Below are 7,404 nucleotides of genomic sequence, written 5' to 3'. Positions count from 1 at the left end.
CTCCAACATAAAAAATGCCTTGCGGTCTCACCAAGGAGACGTCTCTGAGACGAGTTATGGCAGGTGCCAACAAATTTCAAATATGAAGGAGCCGTTGAAGGATCACCTGACTTGATCTATAGGCAGGATGTCAGCACACAGATAGGTCATGTGGTTTTTAAAGTAGGTCAAACTGCGTCAATAGAGTCGCGGAGACGTCGCGGAGACGTCTCCGCGACCTCTCGCTAGTCTTTCTGGTCTCCAGCATGTCTCGGTGACGTCTCTGAGACGTCTCTGGGACATCGCGGAGACGTCGCGGAGATGTCTCAGTAGTCACGGATATGATTAGTCTCCGCGACGTCTCCGCGACTGATGGAGACGTCTCGGAGACGTCGCGGAGACTTCGCGAAAAGTCGAACATGTTGAAATTTCTTGCGACTAACTGGCGACTAATCGGAGACTCTGTAATCTTCTGGAGACGTCTCGGAGACGTCGCGGGGACGTCTCTGCAACTAGCAAAATCTAGAGTCGCGAACTAGTCGCGAACTAGTTTCAAGCCCGGTGAGTCACCTGGTCAACCGAGGCTAATAACTAGTGGCGCCTTTTCCCTTGCGGTCGGCGCCATTTTAGTTTGTATGTTACTTGGTACTTGGTAGTGATCCTCCAAAACACCCCACGCGGAGTTTAAACTGGAGGTGGGTGTTTTGTTTGTATGTAAGTTTGTATGGGACTGGGGGCGTTCTAGTCACTATACAATGTATACCAGCCGGCGTCATCCATGCAGGGTCTCTCAAACCACACACTCTATGTCACCTCAAAACGCACATTAATGTTCCAAAATAGAGCCCCTTGTAAACCTTTTGGTAATTAACATCTGTACTTTATTTTACGATGAGTGATGGCTAGATATCAATATTTGAGTATACGGCAGCGAGTTTTCCGAGCAGGGTCAAGATAACTTAATTGATACTTTGATTTCCTGCGAGTTACAGCTGGAAATTGAACTTGATGTGTTCCCAATATTATGTCAAGCAAAACATCTGTGCGAGTACAACGTGCGTCTCGAAAGTGTATAATTGATGGGACTGGGGAAGTCTAAAGAAGCACTTGTCGGTGTGTTCAGGGTCTCTCAAAACACACTTCAGGTCATCTCAAAACACACTTCAGGTCATCTCAAAACACACTTCAGGTCATCTCAAAACACACTTCAGGTCATCTCAAAGCACACTTCAGGTCATCTCAAAACACACTTCAGGTCATCTCAAAACACACTTCAGGTCATCTCAAAACACACTTCAGGTCATCTCAAAACACACTTCAGGTCATCTCAAAACACACTTCAGGTCATCTCAAAACACACTTCAGGTCATCTCAAAGCACACTTCAGGTCATCTCAAAACACACTTCAGGTCATCTCAAAACACACTTCAGGTCATCTCAAAACACACTTCAGGTCATCTCAAAACACACTTCAGGTCATCTCAAAACACACTTCAGGTCATCTCAAAACACACTTCAGGTCATCTCAAAACACACTTCAGGCTCTCTCAAAACACACTTCAGGTCATCTCAAAACACACTTCAGGTCATCTCAAAACACACTTCAGGTCATCTCAAAACACACTTCAGGTCATCTCAAAACACACTTCAGGTCATCTCAAAACACACTTCAGGTCATCTCAAAACACACTTCAGGTCATCTCAAAACACACTTCAGGTCATCTCAAAACACACTTCAGGTCATCTCAAAGCACACTTCAGGTCATCTCAAAACACACTTCAGGTCATCTCAAAACACACTTCAGGTCATCTCAAAACACACTTCAGGTCATCTCAAAACACACTTCAGGTCATCTCAAAGCACACTTCAGGTCATCTCAAAACACACTTCAGGTCATCTCAAAACACACTTCAGGTCATCTCAAAACACACTTCAGGTCATCTCAAAACACACTTCAGGTCATCTCAAAGCACACTTCAGGTCATCTCAAAACACACTTCAGGTCATCTCAAAACACACTTCAGGTCATCTCAAAACACACTTCAGGCTCTCTCAAAACACACTTCAGGTCATCTCAAAACACACTTCAGGTCATCTCAAAACACACTTCAGGTCATCTCAAAACACACTTCAGGTCATCTCAAAACACACTTCAGGTCATCTCAAAACACACTTCAGGTCATCTCAAAACACACTTCAGGTCATCTCAAAACACACTTCAGGTCATCTCAAAACACACTTCAGGCTCTCTCAAAACACACTTCAGGTCATCTCAAAACACACTTCAGGTCATCTCAAAACACACTTCAGGTCATCTCAAAACACACTTCAGGTCATCTCAAAGCACACTTCAGGTCATCTCAAAACACACTTCAGGTCATCTCAAAACACACTTCAGGTCATCTCAAAACACACTTCAGGCTCTCTCAAAACACACTTCAGGTCATCTCAAAACACACTTCAGGTCATCTCAAAACACACTTCAGGTCATCTCAAAACACACTTCAGGCTCTCTCAAAACACACTTCAGGTCATCTCAAAACACACTTCAGGTCATCTCAAAACACACTTCAGGTCATCTCAAAACACACTTCAGGTCATCTCAAAACACACTTCAGGCTCTCTCAAAACACACTTCAGGTCATCTCAAAACACACTTTAGGTCATCTCAAAACACACTTCAGGTCATCTCAAAACACACTTCAGGTCATCTCAAAACACACTTCAGGTCATCTCAAAACACACTTCAGGTCATCTCAAAACACACTTCAGGTCATCTCAAAACACACTTCAGGTCATCTCAAAACACACTTCAGGTCATCTCAAAACACACTTCAGGTCATCTCAAAACACACTTCAGGTCATCTCAAAACACACGCACAGTAATGTGTAGTGAGGTTGTAGTCATTTAATGAATAAACAAGCAAAATATACCCAGCATTATTTTCGAGTTAACACTGAAGTACGAAATCGCAAGAAAAAAATCATTATGAGAAGTGTATGATTATGAAACATATAAAAACATAAATTTATGCCTTAATGACTAACTATGACCATGATGACAGACAGAAAAATAGGCCTACTTATCAAATGCTATGAAATCTATCATGCACCTTTTACCGTAAAACTATTATGCGAATCAGATGAGAAAGTAGGTCAATGAAATGAAAATTGGGTACATCTCCGGTGATGAGACCTTCTCCTTCCCCCACTGACCCAGATGTGAAGATAATCAAGCCAAATGACAAACCATGATCTTTTCTTTCTCGTTTTTAGACAGAAAATTGTTGATGTATTAAACGTATATATTTCATACTGCCCCTTATACCAAAAAAAAAGAGGGCAAAAAGAGACACTTTTGACTGCTATGGAAGGAACAATGATACGGTCGTAGGCCTATATACCCAGGGTAGTCTCTTCTGTGGTAAAGTCATCTCTCTCAAAGAGGCCTGCATTACCCCCAGCATTATCAAGTAGCCATTAATACACCTATTGGGTCAAGATGTGGGACATTGTGAACAAAATATCTAGTGCTGTAAGGATGAACGCACAAAGCGGAGTTCGAACCCCAGACCTTCTGTTTACAAATCCTTGGTCTTGTATACTATATCAAATTCCTCCACAGGAACAGCTGCCATAAAACAGCTCAAGGAGGCGGGGACCCCCCCCCCCCCCCCCCCCAAAAAAAAAAAAAAAAAAAAATGGACACATGATGGGAACTGGAGTGCATGGATGCAAAAATCTGTGCTCATTTACAGACACGTGCATAAAATAAACAAAGAAAAGAAATAGAGTACCATCTATGGGGTAGGAGACAAAGGAACAGAAAGGAAAACACTCCTTTCAACAAGTTTCATCTTCATTATTATTTCAAGTATCTAACGAAAATCATATGAGCATAGATTAGCCAGATTATCTGAAACCTTACTGGATAAGCGCGCGGGAGAGAGAGAAAGCGACAAAAAGATTAGGTATTTGAAACGTAATGAGTCTGATCTTAAAGGATCAAACCAAACCAGGAGTCAACTTTGAGCTCTCGCTTGACGACGATTATACGAGAGATCACTCCTTAAGGTTATTAGAAACAAGTTTCAGACACCAGGAAGACTTCCTATATCCAGTGACGGGGATTTGATTCGAACAATCATTAACCCACGAGCTTTAATAGCGTCAATGACTGCCTGAGCTGGACTTTTGTAAAAAGAGTCTTTGAGGACTCTCCGCACCATGCACCCTGGAGAGGTATGGTCTTTAGAGTATGTAACATGTGAAAAGCAAGAGATCATGAGCGTCCCTCCACAGACTAAGAGAGAAAATCCCAAATCTACTAAGGAATCCACATCCTATTCTACTTCCAAGCCAGGCTCATAGGCGCCGAGATAAAAGGACGATGCACGGGGTCAAGGGCCTGCAAATTCAAATTCTTCAGTCTTATTGTACGTGAAAAACAAAACAAAACAACACAAAACAAGGGACAAACAAGCAAAAATTATGTGACTAGAAAGAAAACTCCCAAGTAAGAACCAGGCATAGAACTAGAACTAGTCCAGCAGTTAATTTTGATATTTACAGTGTGTAATGCACCGAAATAACTATGTAAAACGGTAACATTGGTAACATAACCACGCTATGTGATTGACTTCATATAACAGCTATTGTTTTTTCAAGTTCATAGATATCCTTATTTCTGAAAACAAGATGTAACAGAGTCTGATGAACGCGAGATAGGACACGCTCTTATTATTGGATGACTACGTATTTTTCTCGATTTATGAAGCGTAATTCTATCCTTTCATGATTTTTGTCTTTTTATCTCTTTCATCCCTCTCTTCTTTAGGGTTCTCAGATTTTCTTGAAATAATCAGAATAATCACAATCATTGTAAGGTATTTTTGATTGGGTCACATTTTGAATAGGAGTTCCTAAGCTATTATTATTATTATTATTATTGATATTATCATTATTCCTTCGGCATGTTAGTCATTTTATCGACGATGTGAGTAAAACTTGAGACATGAATGCTTTTTCGATTTGTACAAGATAAATGCGCCCTCGTGCGGATGAGATTATGTAATAGCCATACCACTGTAGACCTACAGTGAAGCATTTTACCAGTTTAGTTTCATTTTGAACAGGACATTTTGTTCAAAAAGAAAGATCAGTAAAGAAGGCAAGATTACTTTCTTTACTCTCTGTGATCATCTTTCATCTTCCACGCGATTCCAATTAAGTTGAAATGGGTCCTGTTGCCATTATGTAGGACCTATTCAGTTTTCATGAACAGATAGAATAGTGCACAAAGATTGTTCAGAGATTTTGTAAGGCCATTCTTGTAAAGTACTACAATGCATTTTTTTTTTGTACCGAAATAACGAGGCATTTCAATCACCTGTTCCCTTTCATTAAGTTCCACAGACAACAATTAATTTAGTTGTTGCTGGGCAACTTTTGTGAACAAAACATGTATAGAATTTGAACGCATTATATTAGAGCAGGTCTACATGGTCTATGGTCTCGTTTATTGTCTCACAAACCTGTAATGTTTGCCTATAGGGGAGTGTGGTCCTTCTTGTCATACCAAGATTTCTACAGGTCCGATTTCGTTTATCATTGTTTATATGTGTTTTTAAAGTTTTGGCTTTTGGAGATAGATTTTTATTGTTGTTGTTGTTGGTGGTGAAAGTCGAACACTCGCTGTTTGGTTCCAGGTACATCCAAGTGAAGGTAATGATATTATTTTGAGGAGTTCCCTGCTGACGCAGGGAGGGGGGAGACAAAACTCCCAAATTAAAGAATCTAATACAAACCTTCTCTCGCACCTGAAGTGATAACTTTAGTTAGTGTTTTGAGAAACACGATTGGTGACTGTAGTTTCACTTTTGTTCATGGGATGTGTGTGGGTATGTTTGTGTGTGTGTGGGGGGGGGGGGTGGGGATAGGGGCAAAATGAGGCTCATTTTTTTTCACAGATCTCCATTGTCCAAGATTACGAAATTGTTTAAAAGCCAATATAGGCATTTTTTTTTCACATTCAGACAGAAAATATGAAAATTATTTTTTTTTTACTGTATACAGGACATTTACTTGGAAGAATATTCTCAGTGCAATCTTCTAAACAACCTGGGCATCATTTCACAAAAGATGTCTGGGATGGCAACTCTTGCTGGAATGACAACGTCCAATAGTAACAGCCAATCAGGAAGCTGGATTCTTGCTATTGTCATGGCAATTGCCATTCCAGCAAGAGTTGCTTTCATATCAACTTTTTTATGGAATGGGGCCTTGGAGTTTCTGTGTGGCGGTGGAATTTGAGTTCATCCGAATTGTATTTCAGCTTTTAAAATGGGGTTGTGCCATGCTTTTGTACAGTGTCAGTCGCTGTATTCCAATCAAAATAAATAACTGTGAGCGTCTTAACTTTTGACTTCCCATGGCTTATTTGTTGAGCCTATACATCAAGAATGACGCCTCTATGGGTATTTACATTTTATGGAGACAAACTAAACTCGTTGTTTAGAACGGTGAAGGATATAGGCCTACTGTGCGAAAACGGGATAGTCTCAAGCGAGATCCATCACCATGATTTTACATTTCTTTACAATCAATACGGCTCAACCACTTCAATATTGACGTTAAGTCATCGTTAACCCAGGTCGTTAACCATTTTTTTTAAAGCTCATCGGGATCCTTCGCCGCCATGTCTGAACATGTATCATCTGCGTATACAAAGACATAGTGCAATGACGAACGACACAAGGGTGGTCGTTCGTGCCCAGAATAAATAATAAAGGCCCCATCAGTATACTACATTGGGGCATACCAAATATGACAAGTGATGTAGTCGATATGTGTCCATTCATAACGGTCACTTGTTTACGAAAATAAAAATAATATTTGAACCATTATTGTAAGGCGTCATCCCTAAAGGGATGGTACAGTTTTAGTTAATTGAGATGGGGTTTCAGGTTTCCAACGTTGTTGTTGTTGTTTTTTTGGGGGAGCTGTTTTTTTTTACGATGACTTTTTGAGATAAGAAACCTCTTATGAAATATGCATATAATTCTAAAGAAAATCAAGTTTCTGTTTTTTTTTTTAATGAAAATTGGTTTTTAAATGGCTGAGATATCCAAAACAAAGCGATCCTAATAGAAGGCGTGACCAATGTTTGATTAAAATTGCTTTGTTTTGCTTTGTTTTTGGATATCTCAGCCATTTCAAAATCGATTTTTATCAAATAAACCTTGAATTCCTCTTAGAATTGCATGCTCTTGAACATTTCATAAAGTGATTTCTAAGTATCTCGCCCGCAAACTGTTAAGAGCTGAATCCTCACCTCAATTTATACAATAGGCCTACCATCCATTTAAAGCCATATTATGAATTTCATTTCCTGAGTAAAATATCACGAGAGATCATATCAAATG

Source organism: Diadema antillarum, unplaced genomic scaffold, assembly GCF_040938485.1.
Source record: "Diadema antillarum isolate AM-2024a unplaced genomic scaffold, OU_Dant_1.0 seq00000839_RagTag, whole genome shotgun sequence".
Classification (NCBI taxonomy): domain Eukaryota; kingdom Metazoa; phylum Echinodermata; class Echinoidea; order Diadematoida; family Diadematidae; genus Diadema; species Diadema antillarum.
The sequence above is the reverse complement of the archived record's forward strand: the minus strand, read 5'-3'. Positions refer to the sequence as shown.